This window comes from Oryzias latipes, chromosome 23 (assembly GCF_002234675.1).
Source record: "Oryzias latipes chromosome 23, ASM223467v1".
In the NCBI taxonomy this organism is placed as follows: domain Eukaryota; kingdom Metazoa; phylum Chordata; class Actinopteri; order Beloniformes; family Adrianichthyidae; genus Oryzias; species Oryzias latipes.
Genome location: NC_019881.2, coordinates 10,578,805 through 10,604,676, shown reverse-complemented (window position 1 = coordinate 10,604,676; position 25,872 = coordinate 10,578,805). Strand labels below are relative to the sequence as shown.

The 25,872-nt window shown below is 39.9% G+C and overlaps 1 protein-coding gene across 10 annotated transcripts in view; it reads right to left on the bottom strand.

Moving 5' to 3' along the window:
- nav3 (neuron navigator 3) overlaps positions 1–25,872 on the bottom strand; it is a 236,108-nt gene that overhangs the window by 193,645 nt on the left and 16,591 nt on the right. The window lies entirely within an intron of this gene.

Below are 25,872 nucleotides of genomic sequence, written 5' to 3'. Positions count from 1 at the left end.
AAGAGAAAGTGATATTTTGCAGCCGCAGGGGAATTGCCGCCCTCATCACCACAAACCTCATCTTACTGATTTACAGAGGATTTTCTGGGGCTGCCACTGACAGGAGGCATCTCAGATGAAGAAGCTGTCCTTGAAAGTAGCTCATGCCCTGACATGCAACTGCATTTACACACTAAGGACTCGTTTTGTGTTCAAAGGAGAATATTGTGAAAAATGTATGAAATCATTTGTCTTTTCTTATGTCTCAGTTAAACTTAATGTGAGTCCTCCAAAGTTCCAAAATAACACTTCATAATAAATAATAAGTCCTGATAATCCCCAGCATTTGATTTCACTCATTAAACATCCGATTCATTTACGACGGACAGATTTGGATGCTGATTTTTGGATATTTGCTGACATTTTCAGCTGACATTTCGAATCCCTCACAGAAGGCCTCCAGAGTTCAACATCTTAAAGCAGATTTCTTAAATCCTGAATAAAAACTCATCTTCTAAAAGAGGAGCTGAAGATGAGAGGTTGGGGTAGGATGCACTAAAAATTATATTTAGAAGTGATAGTTTTTCACCTCAAGAATTTATTGTTTGAACAATTACTGCTTCTACTTTCATTATTTTACAACATTTGAAAAAAATGAGGATCTTTACATGGAGTTTGGATGTAAAAGGCTTTAAAAATTCTCACATGGAGCCAAACTTTCCAGCAGACATCATGCTGAGCAAATGTACAGGAACAAGGAGAACGTTTGGTCAAAGCTTCAGAGAACATTTTTTTGGTTCACCTCAGTGTGAATGTACAGGGACTTCCCAAAGAGAGAAAAAAACCAAAGGGAAAAAGTGACACAAGAACGATGTATTTCTGAAGAGGGAGGTGGCTCAATCTAAAGAAGCACAAATCCTAAAATGTTAGAAAATGCTCTAAAGGCTATTAAAATTCTGTTGGTTCCAGAGTTTGTACAGGATGAGAGTTTTAGCATCTTTTTTATGTCAGCAATAATTTGGCAGTTTTTTGAGTGTGATTTTTTTTAAATGGAAAATTTCCATTCATGAAACAATTACAGAAGAAACTGCAACACAGCTGTGGTTTTATTTATGTCAGTACAAGACGTTAGGTTAAACACAAATTCCTCCTTTTTTATAGCTGAGTCTTCTTTACACTGCTGTGGCTACACATTCATAATCCATACTTCATGTGAAAGGATTGTGTTATCAAGGTGTAGGGTTTTATTATGTTTGTGGGGAAAAAAGAAGAATTTTTCGTTTAGAAAACAGAAACTAAATGTGTATTTAAACCAATGCATTTAATGAAGTGTCTTTAAGTTAGTACCATATCTTTTGGAGTATAAGTTGCAATATTTTGCATTGTTTGATCAAGTGCATGCTACTGGTATATGTGATTTCAAAAATGTGTATAGCAGCAACCACTAGAGGGCACTGTAGGTATATGTATTAGTTTTTTCCAACTGACAGCGAAGAAGAAGTAGTTGCGCTAATATGCTAGTTTACTCCTGGGTTTCATAAGCATCACTGTGGTAGGGAAGCGTGCAGATAGTTAAATTTTTATTGTTTTTAATTCTGTCTTATTTTTATTTGCCTTTCAAGATGAAATGTCTGTTCTTCCTGTATTTTGTTAGTTTCTCCCAAAAGTTGTTTTTGCTGCTGTGACTCATAGTCCAAAAAAATACAGTTTGAGGATTTTTTTTTTTACCTAAACTTTATTTTTTCTGACTTTTCTTAACTAGATTTCACAATCTTTGCTCAATTCTTTGAGCAAAATTCTTCTTCAATGTCTTTGTACACAAAAATGACAATACAGTTCAGTTTCTGGTTCAAATGTCCGTTTTAGCATCACCATTTCACTGAGAAGCTTTGACATTATGAAAAAAACCACAGTGGAGCAAAAGTAAAAAAAATAAAATAAACAATTACGTGAAGTGTCTTTCATCCGAAAATGAGGAGAAAAAAGCAGATTTCCAGAAAGATATTGATTGATCGATCTTTTAACATAAAATCCATAAAAAGCTTCAGGAGCTCCCAGGAAAAGTGAGCTGTTTGAGAGAAGCTTCAGGAGTTGAGCAGCAGAGCCAAAGATAGTTTCCACCCAACTGACGTGTCGGTTTCTGTCTCAGCAGATGAACCTTTCAGGTCTTCAAAGAAGCTCCAAAAGGAAGCAGCGGTCAGATGTGCATGAATCAATCATCAGTCTGGCAGAGTCAGCAGTGTCCTGTAAATTAATTCATGTCTGCCTGATGGGATGAATATAACAGTGACAATGGAACGAAATAAAAAAAAAGGAGTTGTACATTTGATTCCTCACAGGTTTCCACATAGATGTTTGACTTTAGAGACCCGCAGGTGTGAAGCCCTCAGTGCTGCCGCAGCCTTGCTTCACCCCACTGCTCAAAAACAAAAACCACGTTAAACATCGGTGGGTCTGAGCTGCTGCATAACTCCCTGACTGCAGCTGGAGGGGAATGCAGAGACCAACATGTAGGAAAAGTTGTGCAACAGTGAGACAATCAAAGTGGACACAGTCAATTACTCCTCCAAAGCCTTTGAGTTGGAGGTGAAAGGAGAGAACTGTACCAAGAGCATGGCGGTGTCTCACAGACCACAATAAACACAAAATGGACTAAAACTTAAAAGATGAAGAGAAGGAATTTAATCATTTAGATTTGAACTTGGAGTTTCCATCTGTGTTTAACAGATTTCATCTGAAGCACCATGAAATTACCATAATAGCGTACGTCTACACGCCATTGATCAAGCAGTGCTTATCAAGAATCAACACAGAAGCTGCTGCTTTGACAAGTGTTCCCTTCAGACAGCCTGGTTCTGGCGCTGATGTGTAAACCGGGTCCTGAATATTATCTCAGTGTGAATATTTTATGCCTGTGATAAAACTAATGACTTTAATCCAATCATCTGAGTAGCATGGATCACGAGGAGCCACATTGATGACAGATGTAGGTCAACAGGTGAGAAGGAAGTCACTGGAGGGAAACAGTGCCTATCCGAACACATCAAAGGGAGTTCCATCAGTTTGACAAACACAAAGTTCATGATGGTTTCAGCTCTCTGGACTGTCAGTGAAAAAGACAAACTTTCTGAGAGAGCCTTCTCAGACTAGATTGGAATGTTTTTGACGCCTTGTATCTTTTCTTTTGTGTACTTGGTTATATTAACCTTCTTGACACCTATTGATCCAAATACTAAATCATTTGGGCTCTAAAATGACCTTAATTTCGCATCTACTTGAAAGCAAAAACATAAGTAATTTTTTTTTCTTAGCTTGAAATGCATTCAGATGTAATGTGTGCAGAAGTAAAAAATCTGAATGATGTTCTCACTCTAAACAAGAAGGGGTCTACAACCAGACTGTAACAATTGTTGTTTTAGTACTTCATTAATCCATCAATTCATCTATCCATCCATCCATCCATGTTTCACTTCCTGTGGAACATAGAGAGAAACATGTGGGACAACCTGAAGCAGTCTTTACAAATAAAAAAAAAACTGATTGGAGTTTAAAGTTTAACCAAAAATCTTTGGAAAGTCAAACTTTTGTTTAGCACATGCTGTATGACTATTACAACCATCGATGACAGGTTTTATGTTAGATAAGCATGGAATAGAATTCTATAGTCCAATAAATTGGAAAACGTTTCTGCCTATATTCAAAACATTCCATGGATCTGTGCGCAGGTTCATAGCTGACTCTACACCAACATCCTCAGAGATTGAGTCCCTACAGGCAGTTTGTAAAAATGTTATGTCTTGTCTGGAATATCTGACCTAAACCTGCTGACCTCTGTAAAAAATAGAAAATAGAAATGTGTGTTCTAATGATGTTCTTTACAGCAAACCAGCCCACATCCATGTCTGACATGACATAAACGTAACCAGACCCCCAAAAGAAGAACAGGCTGTTGAAGGTTATGTTAAAAAGCCAAAGAAGGGATGATCCAACACGCTCAAGAGGTAAACAAGCCCCGCCTCTCCAATACTCTTAACAATTTCTTCCTTTTATGTTGAACAGAGCAGTGACAAGCATGTTTGTTACACATCATTAGCCGCTGCATCATGTCACATTACCACTAATGCTCTCAGACAAATCTCCTTTCCCCCCACTGTCACTGATAAGCTCCTTCTATCTCTTATCTCCACTCTGAAGCCAAATCAAACATATGCCTTCGATCCGCTTTTATTAGGATATTAAAGTCTTAACAAAGACTGTTTATCTCCTCCAAAACAGACCAAGCTAATTGAATTCAGAGTTAGATTGCAATCTTGTAAGTGTGTCAGTGGATTAGTCGAGCCTATTACCACGGTAACTCAGGAGGAAGATTGAAGTTGGTTTCTGGGGTTTGCTGCCTCCAAATGACTCCGCAGAACATCCTCACTAGATATCCGTCTGATAACATTTCCTTCCTGTGGAGAGCGGCTCTGTGCTGCAATCCCTCATCTCTATCAATCTGTGTCCAGCAGGAAATGAGACCACAGCAGCCCCCTGCTTTCAGGACATTGTCGGCTTGTGGAACTGATTGGAAATGTTTCATTAGGACGTATTTACAAACAGTCATCTGTTTTTGCTTTGTTTTCTCTTGAATTTCCAATCTCGACTCCCAATCTGTGTCATCAGTGTGTCTTACATTCCTGTTTTCTTTCCTTTATTTGCAATCCTGCCCTAGATGAACGGCAAAACATCCGTTCATTCTGAGGAGCTGATGGTCGCTCGGCTCCACAAAGAGCTGTGGTCGTCAAAGATCAGATATTATTCTGTTAAACAATCCAGATGAAAACCACAGCATCAACAAATTAATGAATCTATTTGTCGTATGCCCTATTCTGAGCTGGTCTGAGTATAGTTTTTGTTCGGGGGAGTCAGTGAAAAATATTTTCAGCATGTCTTTTCTCATGAACTTCACCAGTGTCAGCTCCTGCTTCTCCCCTGAGCCTCTTCCTCATCTCCTCCTACTCTTTCTTTGTCTTGTGAGAAACAGGCTCTTCGTGTCGAGTCGTTGCAACACAGGAACCCCTGTTGGTTGAAGCAACACGTTCCAGGGCTTCAGTTCAAAACTGTTGTGCAGAATTTTCTTCACATGATCCACTTGTGAAGGCCCAATAGAGTTGCGACACCTAATGCTGCTTTCACACCGGCCGTGTGTGGTGCATTCAAGAACGCGCTATACGCAGTTACATGAACATGCATTCAGCCAGTGGTGTTCACACTGAACACAAAGCGCGCAGTAGGGAGGGGAATTTTTCTTCTTTGTTTTTTTTTACTGTTTACCAGCGCTTGTCCGCTACCCATGGTGGGATTTGACTGGATGTGAAAAGTCAAAGTGGTGCAAATCCCGCAAATCTTCCTCCAGGCTTTTTGTTTTACAGCTCTGTTCCTATAAATATTCGTCTTGGTGTCATATTAAACCGGCAGGACACAAAACGCAATTACTAATGTCTTGTCCAGTGCGCAATCAATGAACGCCCAATTTGTATAAACCGTGACTGAACCTTAAAAATTGCAGCCTTAGATTGAGTGGCTTTTTAAAATGATGAAAGCATGAATGAAACCATTTGGCACCAAATTATCTCTATATTGCCATGTTTTACTCGAAAGACAACTTATTGGCAAGTACCTGGAATGAGTGTTAGACCCATGAGAGTGACCCTAAATATAGAAATCCTGCTAGTTTTAAAATTTCAGATATAAAATATTAAGGGAAGCAGAAGAGTCCAGCCTGCGCAACATGCCATATAGCTACTACACAAACATCCATAACAACTGTTTGGGAAGTGATAAAACAAGTTCACGCACAAACTTTGCACTCCCAGTAAAAGAAGTTCGCCTCAGACCGATCCGTGTGCCAGATAAACTGACAGAACAACTCTTCTCACAAATAACTCAAGCTCCTTCCCTTCAGGCCTTTTCTGTCAGCTCTTTTCTTGACATGCATGCCAAGTTTTTTTTTTCTGCGTCTGTAGTTTAAAAAAAACAAAACCCAAATGTTCTTTTTTTCCTTTGCTTTATGAAAAGGTTTGACTTTTTAAGATGAGCTGCATTGTGTGTGCTGGCAAACTTCAAAGCAGAGCAGGAATTCATGCAGTGACTCCGCCTCTAAAGGCTGTCACCTGGGGATGGTCAGTTATTGTCTATTGGCGTAAAGTGTTCAGGTAAGAATCTAGGAAACCAGAGACTTCAGAGGATGAAGCTCTGAGGAGATTGTCTACATCTTAGGAGCACGCACATACATGCACACAGAGAAAGGGCGGTCAACCTCTGATCACGTTGCTCCAGGTGGTTATAGGTTGGTGTCAGTGTTTGGCAGCAAAACCGCTATGTGTGTGATTGTGTGTGTGCATGAGTGAATGGGACTGTGACTGTAAAGAGCTTACGGGCTTAAAGCAAGGTATATAAGTAAATGCCATTTTCCATTTACTAACAAACATTTGGTTTTACAGGGTCTCCTTTCTGCTAACACACATACACCCAAACTTTTGGGATTAACTTTGAGCTTTACAGATGAGCTGCATCTGTACTTGTGCACACAGATGCACACGTTCAGTAAATCCACGTGTTGTGGTTGACCTGGGATATCTCATTTCACCTGTTAATGCTCGCACAGCTTGAGCTGCTCCGTTTGTAGTCACCGGATATCTTATTTCATCTGCTGGTGCACATATGAACACAGCAGAATGTCTCAAAGGTACATGCTTGGATTTCTTCCTCAGCTATTAAGTCGCACAAAGACGGAGTCCTTGGGACAGAGCAGGGCTTTCTCTCAAAAACACTTTAAAAAATTCTCAAACTTATGACAGGGAGAAAAAGTGTGCATTTCATGCATGTGGAGCTTCTGTCTTAATGAAACTATTTTTCTATTTTTCTAAGTGCCCAACCAGAATTTCTTTTTTGTCTCATTCTCTAGCTTTCGTATCCTTGTTTTTTACCCTCCATTTCAGTGTAGTGTTCGAAACTGAGGAACTTTGCTGCTACAGAAGTTTTCACTGTTATCTTTAGGAGGTAATATTGATGTAACAAAAACATTTATTGGCTTATTACTGAGGAAACCGTATTGTTTTTACTTTTTTACAAACACTGGAGCTGGTGACTCAGCCCCTCCCACAGACAGCGACATACTCATGCATGAATTTCTGGAGTGATGTTTTCAGTTGCAGGTCGAGGAGAGAGAATCTCACTCCTCATTTGAGCAGTTTTATTTATTTTGCATACTTTCAGCCTTGCTGTCGAAAAAAAAAAAAAAGCATCGCTGTAAACCCATCTTATTGACAAAACTAAAAGAAAATGTGAAAAAAACTGTCAAGCTCACCTGTTAGCAGCTTTACTGCTCTCTGTCTGTGTCTAACAAGAGCAAATATTGTAAATATTAGTTTGATATTCCCATTTGGCGTGCACAGAGTCAGGTTTTTCTAAATAATGAAAATATTTAAAACATGCTGTCAATGGGCTGCAGGTTCAGATCCCCTCTGGAGGCTTTGTTTTGCAGTTTCTGCATCGTCCCTGTACATGCAGGAGTGTTGTCGCAAAGCCAGAGCCTCCTCTTGAACCTCATGTAAAGCTGGTTTTCTGTTACAACTTTTCATAAATGGTTTACACATGTAGCAGAAGAAGGAAAATGAGCCAAACTGCGGAAGTCTTTTGTGTTGTGCAATCTTTTTGTTGAACCTTGTGTGACGTCCGGTGCTTATCCTCTGTTTTTTCTTTTTTCTTAGAAGAAATAAAAAAATAAGATGACAAAAAATCTCCAAAGAAACTCCAAATTACCCCACAAAATTCTTTTCTTCAAAGAAGTCATGGGTCAAATTGACCCAGATGCCACATAGCATTACTAAAAACTAAACAAAGGTAGTTATGACTGTTCATTAAACCGCTAGTGCTGAGTCCTGTCCAAATCCCCAAAAAGAGTTTAGGTTGAACTTCACGAGTGTGGGTCTTTTATTTCTTTTAGCAGGCTCACTCAGCTGATTGTAAAAGACATAAATCCATCAGAAAACACTCAACCCCACATCCAATCAAAGAAAATATTTATTCTGTCCTTCAGCAATCCTTGACTGAACCCAGCCAGAGACTCAAAAACTCACCAAAATTTGCACACACCTAGTACCCGGTGAAAAGGAATTTTGGGTATAGTGAATGACCCATCCCCTTAAAATGATGACATCATGGCGGAAGAACCTGTCAAAAAATGAAGAGGGCCAAAAACTCTTAACTCCGGTTAAAAAAATATATCAAACTCCACTAAGGAAACCAAAACACACATGTCTGAATATCAAAAGGAAGTTTCAAAATTATTATTTTAGCATGCCATATATGGCATTTTTCACATTTTCCCGCAATATCTCCCCTCAACATATCCCACACATACCGACAGCTTAAGTCTACAACCACAACCAATGTTTAATTGACCTTTGAACTCAGAAAGAGGTTACCATCTTGAATTTTCCGGAAACAAATCATCACCTCTGGGACCAGGCACAAATTGAAAATCCTCCTAGGGATTTTGATTTAACTAAACTAACTGACAGTCTTGAGACAGACTTCTCAGACAATGAAATGGAGATGCACCTCAGACGGACCAGTGTAAATTCAGAGTAACTCCTTGAGCATCTTTGGGAAGCTAGTTGGCATAAAATGTTTAAATTAGAAGTTGTAGATTTTGAGTGATGTTAGCGTGGTAAGCTAGCAAAAGTGGTGTTCCCCTGTTACCTACAGATTTTTTAAAGAATATTGTCAAAATTTAATACATAAATCTTTGGCACTAGCTAAATGAAGCAATTAACATGCGATAAGACTATATAAGGAGCGTATGGGCGTGACTAACAGAAAACTGCAGTTGCCAAGGCAATTTCTAAAAGTTTACTTTTGCTGATTCTTCTAGAAATTACAGACATGATCGTCGGACAGGCAGTGCCTGTGAAAAATATTATGCAGTAAAATGATCAATGATTAAGGTTTTTCTCTCAAAAAGAACTTACTTCAGAGAGGATGATTAGTTGTTTGTGTAATGCGGTCTTATTCAAGATCTAAGCTTGATCTAGAGTGAGAATGTTTTACTGGGTGTGTAGATCTATCAGTATAAAAAAGACAAAAAAAACAAAATTTTGCCAACATGAAGCAGCTGGAATAAACGTTCCTGGAACTCCAAGCTCTCCGTCCTGTCCCATCAGCCAGACTGTAAGTTTTATCTGTGAGCCAGATAGGACTTGAAAGGTTTGGAAACTGCAGGTGAACGTTGCACACTTCCAGTTGTGTCTCCCTGTGGTTGCAGAGAGACCTCAGGTGGCCCGACACGACCTTCCTGACAGGCAAGCAGCTGCTGCCAGTACAACCCTCCACCTTGCAACATCAAAGCCTAGCCGGGCTCTTTTGGCCTCGGGCAAAGCCACCAAAGCAAACACACAGAAAAACATGATAAAGTTCAGACACCGACTGATACTGAATGGCTCACAGCCATCATTCATTCATTCATCTTCTGCCGTTTTATCCCTTTCGGGGTCACGGGGCTGCCGGAGCCCATCCTGGCCAATTATGGGGGTCACCTTGAACAGGTCGCCAGTATGTCGCAGGGTCACAATCACACACCCATTCAAACTCACATTCACACCTATGGACAATTTAGAGCTACCAATTAACCTACGAAGCATGTTTTTGGACGGTGGGAGGAAGCCGGAGACCAGGAGAGAACTCACGCATGCATGGGGAGAACATGCAAACTCCACACAGAAAGGTCCCGTTGATGTTCTGTTTCAGGTCCCCCGACCGGGACTTGAGCCGGGGGCCTTCTTGCTGTGAGGCAAGAGCACTAACCACTTTGCCACCGTGCAGCCATCATCATGTTGCCAATCTTTACTGTTCAGTGGGAGCAAATGAGAGCAGTTGCAGTCACGCTCTTTTACTGTGGAGCAGAAGTTTCCACAGCCATTCGGCTTTACGGATACAAAACTTTGCTTTGGAAGATTCACACGAGCATCACTTTCACTCTCAAGGAATCATCTGACATGCAGCTTCTTTAATGCAAAGCTTCAAACTGGTCCTCGTGCAATCCTAGGCTTAGAGGGGGCATTGACACAAGCGGTTCATTCCTCTCCTGCAAAAAAAATGTACAGTAATTAGAGTAACTACCATGGAATAATGAAGGAATAATGAAGGAACCTTGAGCATTTTATTGTAATTCACAGCAAATTCACCTGGAAACTTTGAAAATCACCTTGAAAATCAGAGAAACACAAAATCAAAAAGCATAAACAAAAATGCTGACAACAAAACCCCAGTTTTTTATGTCTCTTGTGGTTAGGATTAGTACTTTTGTGCGGGCTTATAGATGTTCTATTTGTTAGATGGAGACAGTTATAACATAAACAAAATGTTGGTTCCTAAGACTACAGTCATATATCCCAAAATGCCACCATGCTGCGACCTAAAAGTTTTTCAGCAAATGCAACAGGTGGCTGCAAGGCGGCATTCATAGTTGGGAGGCAGCAGTCACCTTTTCTCTTCCCTCTTTGGAAATCAACATTCACTCTGTGTTCCCACAATAAAAACTGGCCACTCCTTCAAAATGAGTCCCAGTTTTCCCTCCTTGTGAAAGTTATGTGTAAAAAATGTGAAGCAGAACTGTGGTTTGAGTTTCTTCACTGCAGTATGAAATGCTGGAGAAAGTTTGAAATTTAAGATAGAGCCAGAAAAGGCTTGTATGAAAATTCTCCCAGCCTCAGCTGAACACTCTGAATTAAAATAATGTGATTCGACGTCCCCCATGCCAAGGAAAACGACCTAGCATTTTGACAGAGTGTGTGAAAACATATTTGGTAATTTGGCATCTTTTGTGTCTATAGTTCCTTTAGCTGCTGTGGAAGCGTTTCCGTGTGAATGCCGTATGTGTGAAAGGCGCCTCTGGCGCTCCAACCCCTTTGAAGTTTCACTGTTCTGAGAGAAGGAGTTGCAAAATGAGGATTAGAGAAAGTTCCCAAAACTTTGCAACGCTTTAGTGTCTCACAAAACAGTCTTTGGATGTTACTGTATAGGCTAGATTAGTATGAATTCCTTAACTGGCTTCATCAACACAGCAGGGCTTAGACCAAACCAGTTTATAGTTTGTCTGGTTTAACAAGTGTGAAAGTTGACCCGAGGTCTGTTTTGGACCAAAAAAGAAAATCCTGGAAGGCCTAAACTGTTTTGGTTCAGTTGCAAAGTTACATACTGTGTGAATCTAAACAAGCCAACCAGCAGACCAAAGAGCAATCAAGATTCAGACAGTAAGGACACACTCACCCATAGCACAATTCTCCTTCCCTCCAGACTTCCTGCTGGCTTGAGCACTCATATTGTAAAGATCCAGACTCAGTCTTTTTTGCAACTGTTTAACACACAGGTGGTGGAGGTACAGTAGGTTGTCTTTTTTATGACTCACTAAAGTATTGACAGAAAATGATTTTGTCCTACACATTGTCACATGCTATGAAGCATTTCAATGGCGCCTGGAGCTCTCGTCCTCGTGACAGTCACTACGCAATTCACCCAACCATACTCCAGCCCAGTAACATTTGCACCGGCAAAACAGACCAGAATACAGGAGTCAAATGGATCCGTATATGACTTAACTGGAGTGAGAAGTCCTGTTTCTAGTGGTAAGGGTTAGGTTTAGCGCTAGGGTTAAGGTTAGGGATGTCAGAACTTTATAAGCTGGTTTATGAGTACAGACATGACAAACTCAAGAATTATGAATAATTGGAATAAATGTCTTTGAAAGCGAAGGTGTAGTAGAGATGAATGTACTTGTGAACAATTAAAATCATAAGACCAAACAGAATCCAGATACAATCCTAATTTTGTGGTCAGAGCTTTCTTTGGACAGTGCTTCCCTCCAAGGAGGAGGTGTTTTTACACCATTTGGTTCACTCAAATGAGAAAACAAGTCATAGCAAATAAGTATTAAATGATCAGACTGTGCGTGGAGGGCTTTGAGTTTAGGGTTTACTTTAAATGTGATTTGAGTCTTTTCTATCATATTTGAAGACCATCCATTGAATCCCCCTTGGGGTCAGGGAGTTGCTCCAGTCTATTGTTGCTAATGTTGGGCAAGGCCAGGGTAAGCCCTGAATAGGTCACATAATCACCGTCACACCTAGGGACAATTTAGAGTCACCAATTTACCAATGCAGCATGTTTTTGGACAGTGGAAGGAAGCCAGAAGGACCGGAGAAAACCCATGCATGCACAGGGAGAACATGCAAATTCCACATGGGAAGGTCCCAGCTAGGATTTGAACCAGGGCGAGAGTGCTACTCACTGGGCCATATCTTCAAAGTGACATCTTCAAAGTCTTTGAAGTCTATAATGTATAACAATTGTCTGGTCCATATTAAGTGTGTTTGAGAAAAAGTGGGACATGAGAAATAGTCAAATGAGTGTGTTTTATCAGAACATGAGGTCTAAATCACAAGGTCTGTCTTTTTTCTGCACTTTAACAGATCTTTCTAAAACTTACAGACTCAAAATGGGTTGTGAACTGAGGAAAGTGTAGAACCAGAGAACAGCCCTTCCTGTCCTGTGAACCAGTGGTCTCACACCCCCGGGCCGGTCCGCGGGTCAGTTGGTACATGGCCGCACAGAAAGAATAAATAACTTACATTACTTCCGTTTTATTTATTTAGGAATCTGAAAGATGTTTTATTTTGAAAAAATTGCCAGATTCTGTGTTACATCCGTCTCTGTCACTCTTGGTGCAGGCCAAGGTACTCTTCTCGGTCACGTGATAGGTTACCGCTAAAATAAAACCCAGGAGCTAGCAAAATGAGTAAAAAACAAACGTCTTTGGAAAGTTTCTTTGCCAAGGGGAAAAATCCCAGCCATGAAACAGAATAGAAGTCTTCGACTTCCCAAAAAAAAAGCTCCTAGACAGTACTTGTACCTGTGTAATGTACTATGTCTTGCGTGTCAAAATAAAAGCTCAGATAACTTCTTGTCACATCGCTGTTCCCCCTTCATTGAAGCATAGTCTCAATAACATCTTAAAGACCGGTCTGTGAAAATGTCTGATGTCATGGGTTTGACAAGGTTGGGGACCACTGCTGTAAGCAACACCTGGCGCGGAACCAGCTTCTTTAATTGTTTGCTTAAGTTGCTGGCTGCAAATGTATTTCACTACATGCAGCAACAAACTTAAGAAAACCCTCTGTGTCGCTTGAGGAGAGTTTACAAGACTGAACAAAAAGGCCTGAGGCTCTCAGCAGCTGACTTGTAAACAGTCTCATCAGTCGATGTCAGTCTGTTACACAGAGAAGAACAGCAGCAGTGTTCTTTAAGGCACCAGAGGTGGTGTCTAACACATCAAAACATCCTTTTTGGAAACCCCCACCAAATGCAACTCAACATTTCTTATCCTGGCATGATGTGCATCACCATTTCAGGGCAAATCACTGTTATCAGACACTTATTTTACTTTAATTCAAATTAATTCAATTAAGTAGGTGTAACTTTGGTGCTGCTGTTAGATTGTGGGATAACATTCCCTTTGCCTGTCCGGATGGATTTGGGTTTAAGAGTGGCTTTTTGACCAAATGCTGTTTTACTCTGTTTTGCCAAGTTATTTTATCCTGTTATGTATGTCATGTTTTATTCTTTCTGCACCATGAGAGGGAGGGAGGGGATGATGACTTTATTTAGCACCACAGGTGCAATATACTGTTGCATTAACTGAAGTAAAAGTCAGAGTCATGATACATGATTAGATGATGTATTTTATAAGTCCACACTGTATCATTCATTTCAATGTTACAAAAAATGAGAATATCTGCAGCCTCAAACTTAGACATATGAGAGTTCAAGAAGTACAATAAATTATTTTGGAAAAACATGTATTGAATTGGAGTAATATGACATTTAGTTAGATTAATATGTAAATTTGAGTTGTATAGTAAGTATTGAGTTGGATAGACATATTTATAGATATATTTCCCCCAAGAGTATTTTGCGTCACAATGATAATGGAAATGAGATAGAAACTCATCTGTTTACTTTGTCCGTTATTTTTCTCCAAGCAGAAACTCTTTCTTCTGCTGATGCAGCCGTATTACTTTTTTGATGGGCGTATAATTTTCATACGCCGTCATTAAAATCTCCGACTCCGTCTCACTGGAGTATAGCGCTCTCTTTTTTTCTCAACACATTTCCATGGTGACTCCGGAAATTGGCAATCCATTGAGAATGTCTTTATATACTTGCTGTACACGTGCGTTAACCCAGGGTTACCAAGTCAGGGTTAAAGTCAGGGTACTTTAAACATGCTTTCTGGAATACCCCCCTGGTGGTTATAGGTTGGCGCCAGTATTCGTCAGCAAAGCCACCATCGGTGTGAATGTGACTGTAAAGCGCTTTGGGTAGTAAAGCTAAAAAGGTAATGAAGTGCTATATAAAAATTTGCCATATACTTTGTTGTGCCTGGGTTGGAGTTAACTGAAACAATATGATGATGCATTACGCCAATGTTGAAAAGTAGTGACCCACTTAATGCCATAGATATTTTTTGTCTCACTCTAAGCTTATTTGTTAGATCAGGTGATTCATCTGTTCTAAATCATTCTTTCTCTGTTTGTGTAACAGCTACAACAGGCTAAAGGCCATGTCACAAAGTCATTAAATACATTTTTACACATTTTCCACGCATGACATTTTCGTCTTTTGTGACACGTGTGGTATAAGTAATTCATAAGTGTTTCTTGGGTTCATCATCCGTCGGTGTGTGCATATGTCCGTTGAGGGCTTTGCTTGATTGGTCTTTACATGAATTCAGTTTTGAGTTGTTCAAAATTTCTTGTCGATAAAAAATTACACAGTTTACCTGCATTTTATGGCGTTTCATCAGATAAAAAAGATAAAAAGCGCAATAATCCCACACGGTTCATGTTCTATGTTGGTTTACGTGCTCTTTGCGTAGTTTATTCATACTTCTGTGATTTTAATGTGGTTCATTCGTGATACATCTGTGAAAATTTCACGTAAAGACCACAACGTATCTCACTTTTTCTAGATATGTTCACGTATGACCAATTTTCATCCATGTAATATGTGCATAATGTACTGTACAGACCTTCCCATTCAAATGAATGGGAAGGTGTGTCCAAACCTTTGGTCTGTACTGTACGTAGTGGCCGTTGATTGGATGTCAGTGAACCGAAAAGTAACTGGTGAGTCCTGACTGCTGTGAAAAAGTTGGACCTTTCAGAGCCTGGAAAAACACATGCAGGGAAGAAAAAGGGCAAGCAGTCAACTTTGTTAGGAAAGCATCATGCCATTTTTCCAGTGAAGATTTACTGAAAATCCTGAAGAGGTTTTGACGCAAGAGGGGCATAAATCCACATGTTACCAAGCATCAAAAAACATGTTCAAATATTTAAACAGACTTACCCAAATTATACCCTATCTGACCTCTGTCTTTGGGAGGATCACTGCAGGCTGGCTTTGTAGAAACAACCATAGATGTAAATCCTCACCTTAAAGCTGCAAGTGAGACAGGGGTGGTGTTATACAGTAGACCACTTGACATAGGTGCCAGTACACCATGTCTCAGTCGCCACTTCCAAAGGAAACAAGCATCTGCTGTGTGTGTCTAAAGCTCCAGCCTGAAATGTTTGCTAAGGAGTCTAATTCTAAGGACAGACAGAGCAGCCACTAAGTCAGCTGCCTTCTGTCTCAGCTCTGCAGGTTTGAGGACAGCAGTGGAAAATGTACCCATAATTCTCTCCTAATGTTCTCCCCAACCTCTTGATTTACCAAATGTCTGCTGAGAAAATGAGTCATGCAGGCCTCAGTGCTTCACTTTCCCCTTTACACCTTGGTGGTTGGAGTTGTCACCATCCAATAATGGTGGTGGTTGAGTTTTCAACTCCAAATTGGCCTCAATGAAGTTTATAATTGACCGCAACAGTAAAGCTCTCCCACAATTCTGGTTAAATCCGTTTTACAGCCTTAAATAAAACACTGCAGGCCAAAGAGAAGAAGATGAGAGGAAAAGTTGTACTTTTTAGTAAAGTCTTCTTGTTGGAATGAACAAATATTGCACAGAGTTCTGCCCTTAATCCATGTTACGTACCCAAGCTGAGGTTCTACCCAAAGAGAAAGGCCAGGGACATTACTCCTATTGAATGCATGCACACAGCTCACATACACAAACATACTTTTTGTCAGCTGTTTTAGATCAAATAAGTCTAGTCAGCTCATGGGTGGCAAAGTCTACATAAGCAAACAGCATCTGATGATACATAAACCCTCCAATTTGATGTAAAACAATGAAAAAGAAATGTGTAGAAAGACTCAGTTCCATTTTCAGTAAGGTTGTAACGATTAATCAACTTAATTGATGGATTTATTTATAGTCCTGTGATTCAACCAGATCCACCAGTTTAAGGCAAAAAAATGTTTGTGAAATTGCTTGTGAAATTCAGTTAAGGAAAGATCTGGAAGATGAGGTGGTCATGGAGTAACAGTTTTAAAACGTCCAGTGGTCCTGAGCAGTCACTTAGCGGTTCTGATGCTTCTGTCGTCACAGCTGTGGGGCTGTGGGTGTTTCTGGTTCAAATCCAGGTACAGTCACAATCTGGTTGGGGCGGTACTGATCAAATTTCACATGAGCAAGTCTTATGAGTATTCTCTGTCACAACTTGTGACTTCATAACCTTGTAACCAGCCTTTTGCGCGGCTGTGAGTTCAAGGTACAGTAATGCTCACACACGCTAAAATAAATAACCCTTAAAGTCTGGTGGGTGGGGGCTTCAGCTGCATCACCTCCACACACACGAGAGGCCTGCATGATGGATAAGGTGCTGCAACTGAAAGATCTTGTGTGGTCCTCCATACATAAAATACAACAAATGCGTATTTATCACTAAAAAGTCAAATCAAATCTTCTCCAAGGTAAACTAACCACAATCAATCATACTTTTCTTCATGAAAGTGACTTGAAAATGCAGGCGGATGATTTAAAGAACTAACAAATCTTCTCATATTTTACTTCAAAATACAAACAACTAAGCTGATCTTTTTAGAAATTGAAAGAAAAGCGGGAAGCGAAGCACTGACTTTTGCACGTCAACAATTCAACAAAGATTCAGCATGACCGCTAAATTCACATAACCATTGGCCGGTAGGAGGCATAAGTCTCTGGTAGGGTGGCAAATGGGAACAGTACGGTGATAGGCCATTAAAAATATACAAATCAAAACAATGTATTTCAAAATGTTTTATTATTCTTAAAATTAATTAATTAATGATATTAAATCAGCAGTTTGTTTAGCTGAGGTGCTATTACAAATGCTTTAAAGGGTGTGCATTAATTATTATTATTTTTATACTTAGTATATACTTAGTATATAGGTACCTATAGTATGTATTGGTCTTAAACAGTCCCTATTTCACATAACAATTCTGGTATAGATGGTAAATGGTGTATGCGTTTAGCTTTACTACTTTGGTTTAAGACCCAAAGTGCTTTACAGTCACAGTCCATTCACACATTCAATCGCTGATGATGACGGCTCCGCTGCTGAACACTGGCGCCAACCTACAACCACCAACTCACAACAAGAGATAGTTGCTTAGCGTCACTTGAGGATGAAACATATATCCAAATATTGCACACATCCGTGTTTATGAAGGACTTATGACGTGAATAATTATTTTGTTCGCACAAATTAACTAATGTGTGGGAATGTAACCTTCTTTTGTGGAAACAAGATATTATTTTGTTCGCACAAATTAGTTTTTGCGTGGGAACAAGATATTATTTCTTGGGAACGGGATATTAATTTGTGGGAACAAAATATTAATTTGTGGGAACCAGATATTAATTTGTGGGAAAAAGATATTATTTTACCCATGTCATGGCGTAGGCTCCGTATTATTGTAACAGCCACTGGTGTAAACCTTAGCATAATTCATGTGTTTTAAGTGTTTTAATTATCATTCCAAGGGATTTCGATGGCAAATCCCTCAGAACAAAGAGTCTACTTCAATGTGTTTTGTTGATTACACTAAATAAATAAATACATTGAAGCATTTATTGTACTTTTATTCACACTAAAACAGAGCAGGCAAAATGACTGACTTGTGGACATAGTTTTCAGTATCATTCTTAGCCAAACAGTCAAATTAATTATTCTTTCTTCTCATCAAAGACTTCAAAATAATCCTTGCAGCTTCACAAGCTGCTCATTTCGAGAGCTGAAGTGTTCCTCCATCAAATGTTATGAAGTAAATAATAGTTATAAACGATTTTCTCCAAGTATCACATCGCAACAGCTTTTTTCCCCTCAGAGGCAATTGGTAAATAATTGCAGTGTCAGTTAAGCTTTCATGGGTGTTTGCCTCTAATGTATAAAGAAAGTGTGTGCTTTGATACTTTACACATACGCAGTCATAATCTGCTGCCTACAGCAGCTCATAACCCTCGTACAGAAGAGCCAAACTTCAGGGCATGCTCTAACAGTACTGCACATGAAACATTAACACTTTAATGTCTGTGTAAAAGTGAGACATGACCAGGAGCTGTCTCCAACAGTCACCCATCAATTGCACCTTTTCTGTGCCCAGTAACCATCTCAACAGCCAGCTGTTTATCAAATCATGATGGATGAGCTACTACTACTACTACTGCTCTGATAAAAGTGTTCCTTGTCATTTACACCAACATAAAAATGCCCAACTCTACCATTTGACTAGATAGCCAAATGTCTTTTGTGCATAAATCAATTTGCTGCCAAAAAGGGGGGTCAATAGACCTTGAATGCAAGTCAAGCCAATGCTCGGTTTGACATTATTTTTTGTCCATCAGATGCAGGCAAATTTTGAAATATACAATGGTAACAATGTGCCAAGAAAAGACTGTAACATGTAACATTTACAGGAGACACTGAAATACATTTGACATTTTCCAGTTCTGTTTATCCCATTGTTTGTTTTTGTAACCTAGAGCTAAAATTGTAATGACCCAGCTAGTATATCACTCATAGCTGGATAGCAAGAGCCAATCCGCCAATTAAATGGCTGCGTAGGAGTGCTGTCCGTGCCTCATCAGTAAGGGTAAAACTAACCTGTCTCACGATGTTCTAATCCCAGCTCACGTTCCCTATTAGTGGGTGAACAGTCCAACGCTTGGTGAATTCTGCTTCACAATGAAGCAACGTCGCTATGAACACTTGGGCGCCACAAGCCAGTTTCAGAGGGGGAACGGTAAGGAGAGAAGCAGATAGCTCAATCTCCTTTCCAGCATCAAAGCCCAATTATTTTGAACACACACAAATAGTGTAACATGAAGGTCACTTCTCTTTACAGCTTCCCTCACTTATGGTGAGGGGTTCTACACACAAGATTCCACTCTTCCCATGAGTCTTGGTGGCCATAAGCCCCAGGTTGCCACAACATATATATATATTTAAAAAGCAATATTGGAACCATCTGTCCATAAAAGCTGTTATCAGGTTGGTGTTGAGCGCAGTAAACTGTAAAAACGTCTGAGCCAAAGGCAGAAAAACCCTCTCAAACAGGAGGTATCAAGAGCAAACAAGCCTGCTGTTAAAGAGTCGGACCCCCGACTATCAACACCAAGAACCAATCTGGAAGATGGACCTGGGAAAACAAGGCTCGCACACAATCATTAGGAAAAAAACCATTTGTCCTGTCAATGACACATGAAGCACCAACTTCAGGAGCTGGTACACATGAAAACCTACACCAGCTGTACAATAAAAGTTTTTGCAAAATTTCGAAGATGAAAATTTAAGAAATGATATTTCTACTTATAAAAAACTAAGAATTTGAAGGAAAAAGCATAATGTGAAAGTGAAAACTACAGAAACCCCTTTGTGGCAAGGCAAAGGTTTGTCTTTTTTATTCAAGACAAGACTGAACAGTGTGAGCCAAGTGAGGGATGCTCCGTAAAATATGCACCGCATATGGGGACAACTGCTTTCCTCTGTCCATTCGTATCTCCAGTACTGAGATATTTGTCTAGTAAATATCATAGTTCACACACCCCACACCTCCAAACCCTTTACAATCCCTCTAACATGCACGTTTAGATATATTACAGCAACACAAAGCAAAGGTATTGGTTTCCATAAGCTTGATGTATTTTTTTCTCATGAGACACTATAGTACATCTAGTATTCCTCCTCACTCACATTTCTTTCCCATTCTCCCATTCTCACAATTTCCTTCTCCAAACATCCTTGATGTCTTTTATCTGTATTTGTTACTATCAGCTGTTTCTTGCAAAAGGTGGATAGGGACTGGCAAATGTGCTGACATATCAAAGTGTTCAACCTGAATAAGGGACTCACAACTGCTTCCAGTCTCAAAGTTTAGATCTTTGTTCTCCTTCTTCTGCAAGACAGCCCTTTTGCCCATTTGATTTCAATAGAATGCTCCAGTCGCAACTTAACACTATGCATGTATTATCTTTAACAATGACATCACAACCTGTTCACACCATGGTAACTGACGCTTGGTTCCATAACCATCCAAGTCCAGATTAGGACCGGTAGGGAACAGTAAGCAGTAAGAGGCTGTGTTTCTGCTTTCACAATGAAACAGAAGAAGAAGGGCTTAGGAAACCAATGGATCTTTTAAAACTAAATTTGTTATTTTTCACTGAAAGTACATCAGCAATTTGTGATTTTCTGCTAAGCATATTTGAGCAATTATATTGATATAACGGCGGTGATGAATCATATCCTAGCACTTTTAGCGATCGCATGCCAGTTGTAAAGTCAACTGAGCTATGCTCCTGCACATGTCTAGAAAGCAGCCTGAGGAGGGTTTACCTAAGACTACAGTCACATAAGCCAAAATGCAGCTGAGCTGCGTCCTAAATGCACGTTTTTCAGTAAAACCAACAGGTGACTGCAAGCTGGCTTTTGTATTCAGTAGGTGGCAGTCGCATTTTTACATACCGCACAGAGGCCACGGAAGTTTTAAGAAAAAGTTCAAATTAAGCTGCATCTGGACGATGTCTTGAAATCGGTTAGTGGCTGCCCAGGCACGTTTGGAGGTCATGCAAGGGTAGTCCAATGACAGGTCCCCAAAATCGTCTAATGACCAGACGATTTCAGATTATCAACCTCCAGCCACCCCGCTGCCCCCGTCCCACTGCCACCGTCCTATTGTTAGAATTCGTACAGTTGCAGGGCTGGGTCCAAATGATGAGAGGGCTTGATGCTGCACAAAACTCATCTTGGCTTTGAAAGCACACAGACCTGTGTCTTGATGAACAGCGGTTGATGCTGAGAAGAATGCAAAGAAGACTGAACATTGTGCTTTCTTGGGAGGCATGTTTTCTAAAATATGTAAATTTGTAAATTAAGAAGATTCTAATGTGTGGTAAAGAATGGCCTGCTTTTTATACTGCCGGGTTACCGGGTTGATATGACATTTGATGGGGACGGCCGCCATCCGGATACATTTATAAATTTATACATTTATACATCGTCCAATCAGATCGCCTGCCGGTGGAGACCAGGCGATCTGGCTTCCACCGCCCTGTGGCCCCCGAGCTGTTGCTCGATTTTGTAAAGACGTCATCACTGCCCGACTGATGGCTGCCTCTACATTCATGACCATAGCAACGATTTTCTGGGGAAAAAAAATCGGGTTCTTCCGTGACCTAGCCATCACACAGTGGCAGTTGCATATGTGGCCGTGTCATAAAAGTGCCAGAGCACAGAACTAAGCCATCACAGCAGCCAGACTGTAGGGGTCAAATGTACCCTGGCGCTGTCCTGATTGCTAAGCAGTCATCAGATGTCTCAAAATGCTCTGCTGCAAGAGACATCCAAAGCAAGAATCTCTTTAAAGTGCAGCTATAGCTGTCCTTTTTGTCTTTTTTTAGACTTGACACAACCACATCAGCCAGACAAACTGTACTGTGGTGGTCAAACATACCTCTCTATGGTACAGATTCCTTAAGGAACGTAGGTCTCATGTTGACCCGGTCCACTCCATTAATGTTAGATCAACTGTCTTGCTGCTCTGTGCTACTAAAAGCATCATCTGGCCTCAATGATGGAGGGGTTCTGACCTGATCTCAGCAAGTCAGCATTTGAAAGCTGCAGCACAAAAAGCACTTGTCTACCAGCTCTGAAGTGGCAGCTGACTTTGGTCAGACACGCTAATGTTCAGTATTCTGGAAGCATGTGAGTCCTGCTGAAAGCTACAAGGAAACTCCTGTCCTCTGGTTGCAGCTCCAGATACTAAGGGGTAAAATCAGAAATGTAAGACAAATAAACTTCAACCATTTTTTTTCATTCAAAGGAAAACTTCAGCTCAAATTTTCTGCTTAGACAGAAATCTTGCCTTGTTGAATATTTGCATGATCCCAACACTCAGCAGATAAACCCACTGTTGATGAAAGGATTTTCCAGTGTTTTCACTGGCAATGACTCCCTGTCCAGGTACTACGACTCTCTGCCAACAATGTAATACAGCTGTGCTGCAAAACATGAGATGGAGGAACAAGTTCTTTTCACCAGCATGAATGAAAACAGTTCCCCGATTGAGAACATGGAATATATAGGAAATTAAAGACGTTGGTAACTTTCCTGGCCATATCATAAATGAAAGTCAATGGCTCAATTGCTTATTTAACTTACAACAAACAAGTCCACTGAGGGAGCAAACAGGCCAAGTTCCAGAAAAACCTCATTTGATGCATTATAAAGAAAATTCAAGGTCATTAAATGCTAGTATGAGCTCTCACGTGGGAGTAACAACAACATCAGCCAGTAAATAAAATCAAGCCCCATGTGTGTCAGGAGACTTATCCTGTGAGAAACTTTCTCTGATCCAAACAGCACAACTTTCTTCAGCCATGTGTGGAGGCCTGCTGAGGGAGGAAGTAGGACGGGAGAGTGAATTTAAGCATCATAATGCTGTCAAATCCGGAAAGCTGAGCTTTTACACTTATTAATGGCAAAGGTAGCACACTTTATGGGCATGTAGGAGACTGGAGCCAACTGAAGCGTATGTAATGATCCCATTTTGGGCTTTTATTTATCACCATCTATATATATTAGGGTTACACCACTGAAAGACCTACTTTTCTGGGCATCCAGAGCAGGAAACAATGCTTGAGCAAGTCTGGAGATTTAAAGAACCAGTCTGATGAACATTGTGTTTTTGGTGTTTTTAATATGGTCTTGTGGCTTTTTTCTTATGATGGAGGACATGTAAAAAGAAAAGTACAATTGAAAAAGCTTTTCTGAGTAGTTCTTTATTCAAATTGTTGTGAATCAGGAGAAGATGAAAAAATGCCATTTGAAGTTGTTACATAAAAACTACCATCGGATGACCACAGTGTCGTTGCTCTGCCCCATTCTGATGCATCCACTTGCAGACAAATCGATTTACATACGTCTTTGTTTTCCTTGTTTGAGCTGGAATCTGGATTTATACTGTACGGCTAGATATTTACAATACTGCTCACCACTTTTGTTGCACCTGTAATGTTGGGTTGGGGTTGTGACGGTCTGTTAGATGATGGGAAAGGGAGGCAGGCTTACTTTGCATCAATGGCCTTGCCCATAACTCAGAAGTGAATTTCTAATGAGCTCCCTGCCGCTCTGCAGAAACTATGCCCTAGAGAACAGCACAGGTTTTTTTTATTTTATTATTTAGGCTATAAACAGCATGATTATCATTAAATGACCACTAGAAACACTTTGAAAATAAATCAAAGGTGATCAGAGTGGGATTTTAAGAAATTGTGAAGGGTTTCTTACACAGCTTCATAATTTTAACTAAAATTCTTTCGAATTAACAATGTCAGAGAGTGACAGCGGTTGTTTTCTACTGATTGAAAAAGTACATAAACAAAATTTCAAAAACACAAACTGCATGTATGGAGATAAGGGCCATGAAATCCATAATATATGCTTTCTTTGGTGTCGCCAGTGAAGCAGAAAAGCCTCTAAATGTTCCACTTTCATTGGGTTTAGTTTGCCTTCACATTGCACTGTAGAGAAAAATCAGCCACAACTAGGAAGAAATTGGAAAAGCATTGGAAAAGCAACAACAGAAAAGTTTGCCTGTTTCACTAAGTTCAAGTAAACTTTATATCTGCTAAATCAAACAAAGTGTTAAAACACACACAAAAAAACGTGTTTGGATTGATTTTAAAAAAAGAGAACATTGATGCTAACTGTGGGAAATGACTAAGTGTGAAGGCAAACACCCTGAGACGTGCATTTCCTGTAAATTTCCTTTATAAAAGTTGGACCAAAGGGAGGGTACAGCTAAGAAAGCACCACCAAGCATACCCGCAGAATGAGCTTCAGGTAAAACCATCTGTCTTCTATCTACATTTCTCATTTACTCATAAGAAATGCTAAGCCATAATTCAGCAGTTATTCTGTAAAATAACAGTCATGGTCCTGCAGAGAAGCAGTAAGCACCAACAAAATGAAAATGAGAACGGAAGAAGATGGTGACCTATTCGAAAAAAAGGTCGCCTGTGACAGCTGGAGACACAGAAACTGGGCCAGGTGTGCTAATTCTCCCCTGCTGCTTTTCTCTTTAAATATATCACAGAGGAAGAGACTGACTGAGAGGACAGTACGGGTGAGATGGGATGTCAGGAGGTGTAAAGGTCAAAGGAAAATCCCAGTGAGCGAGTTGGATGGGATCGAGGAAGATTTCTACAGAGAGACAGAAAACTAACTCAAACGAATGGTGGGAATACTGAAAATGATAAAATACAACAGGAGAGGAAAAAGGAATAGGTGAAAGTTGTTAAAGGATAGGCCAAATTAAAAAAAAGCCCAAAAACAAATGCCTGACAGCAGGAAAGCAGGAGGAGGTGGAAGAGAAAACGATCAGCGATGTGTGCTTCTAAGTTTGTGGCATTTTTCCACTGACAGCTAAAATCCTACATAATCAGAATCCTAAAGAGTATATTAGCTAATCAAGGTTTTATCCTGATGAGAACTTGATTTAACACAAAGTGTAACTAGAAAGAGCTGCATTTCCAGAAGAAAATGCAGGGTTGAATGCTGTACTGCTGAATGAAAGCTAAATTTGCTGAAGAAATGGCTGAACTGTACTGGAAAAACCTTGAAAAGTTAAAGGATCAGAAGTCCTAGCAGGAATAAGCTGAAAAGGTGGAAAATTGTAATAGTAGAATAGCTAAAATAGGTCAAAATTTGTAGAAGGAGTTAAGCATTAAAGCTGAAATTGTTGAAAAAATGCCTGAACTGTTGAAAATTTGAAGATGCTGCTAAATTGGCTAAAAGTGCGAGCATTGGAATCAGCATCATCAAATGACTCAAAAAAACACATTGTTTGAGAGTATCATATTGGTAAAAGCTTCATGTTCTAAGTTGATAGAAAATCCACTTTTTTTCAAAATGGCGGCTTTTCTATTAATTTTATCTCCATAGCAACCATTTTATGTTTGGGTCGCCTGGGGATGACGAACAAATCGACGTCAGTTTCAGACAAATCGGAAAAAGTAAACCTTTGGACGTCCTTAGCAACAAAGTTTGTTTGCTAACCACGCCCACATTCCTTATATGTCCAGATCCATTGAATTTCAATATGTTCAGTTCCAGCCATGGATGAAGTTTATTGCAATATTTGCTTCAGATTTGGTCAAAAAATGGCTACCAAACAGTAGGTTGTGTCGACATCCCATAATGATTTCTAAACCTATTTTATAGTCCAAAGCCTTGTGATCAATTAAACGTTTGAACGGTGTCTCTAGCTAAAGGCATGTTGAAGTTACAATGGTTGAAAGAACCAAAGGTTTTCAAGGATTCTCAATGTATTTAAATGGAGCGAAAATCTTGGAAAATCCTGGAAAATCCTGGA